Source organism: Penaeus monodon, chromosome 25 (assembly GCF_015228065.2).
Source record: "Penaeus monodon isolate SGIC_2016 chromosome 25, NSTDA_Pmon_1, whole genome shotgun sequence".
Taxonomy (NCBI): domain Eukaryota; kingdom Metazoa; phylum Arthropoda; class Malacostraca; order Decapoda; family Penaeidae; genus Penaeus; species Penaeus monodon.
The window spans coordinates 33,746,749-33,748,089 of NC_051410.1; positions in this window are offsets into that span (position 1 = coordinate 33,746,749).

A 1,341-nucleotide genomic window follows, 5' to 3' on the forward strand; every position below is an offset into this window, starting at 1 on the left:
TCTTAAGCAGTCAACTGTGTTTTCACTGACCAACTTGACTATTTTTCATAAGCTCATTGACATGTACAATCTTTATTGAGTTGTTTACCTTACATTATTTAAGTAAAGCCAAAATACAGACCAAACTTACTGACTCATGCCTTAAATATTCTTATAACACACAGCCTCATTTTTTTAAGTACTCCCATGCATGCAGTAGCCTATTATATAAGTATTCATCATGGCACAGAGCATGTGAAGTTCTCTCTAAGCTGAAAAGATATATACTCAAATGAAAATATTCATATATGTTACAAAGACCTTCTAGTTTCTTGCCCCAGTATCTGTAATTATCTGTATTAGCATCATACTGAAATTCCTTGATTAATGATAACAAGGAACTAGCTTCCACTACAAAAAACAAATCATCTACAATATCCACACAAAATAAATTCTTCTAAGAAATATATCTTTATACTATGAAAGGTCCTTCTCTATTATGGCTAGTGAGGAGGCAGTACTGTACACTGTGAAAGAACGAAAGAAGAAATATATAGATGATCTTTTGCACATTAAGAGAATAAGTGCTAAGTTAATATTTAGAAATAGATATTATTACGGCAAAGAACAAAACAATGAACTGTGAGGACCAAAGACTGTATTATGTGACAACCCAGCTATATCTTGATTATAAATTATATCTTAACCCATCAAGAACACATTTCCTCTCTTACCCTTCATACAATCATTTGTACTTAGCCATCTCACACAGAATGTTATGAATCCATGAAAGACATTACAATGAATGATCAAATTTTACCACTTAACACCATAAAGTCTAGTGTATTGCATTCCTGCAAAAACAATTTTTTTTTTTTTTTACATAAGTGTATGACTTATTTCTTTCTTTAATAATCTCAAATCATCCCTATGATGCTTGTATCTTGGCTGAAACATGACAAACTATTACTGATAACACAAAAGTTTAAGTGACCTGACTGTAGCTTCCCTCCCCTACACCACATGGATATGCCCTAAAATAAGACCCTTGAAATAATCTGGAAGTCATAGCAATTGCTCTGTCATGTGCACCATGATGTCAAGAGTGTGAACTGAGCGACCAGGTAATGTAGCGTAAGCTCTAAAATAACCTGTGCAATGCTTGAACATGGACTCACAGCAAGCTTTCCTGTATTAAAGGCAACCTTCCTAATGCACTAAGCTCAATGGTGATTATGTTACTAAGAAAAAGGTTTCAATCCAAATTCCTTTCAACACGAACACAGAAGCAAACAAGAAAAGAAATAGGGAGGGGGAAATCTATCACTAAACATTGCGAGTTATCCTCCCATCAGTAGTAGT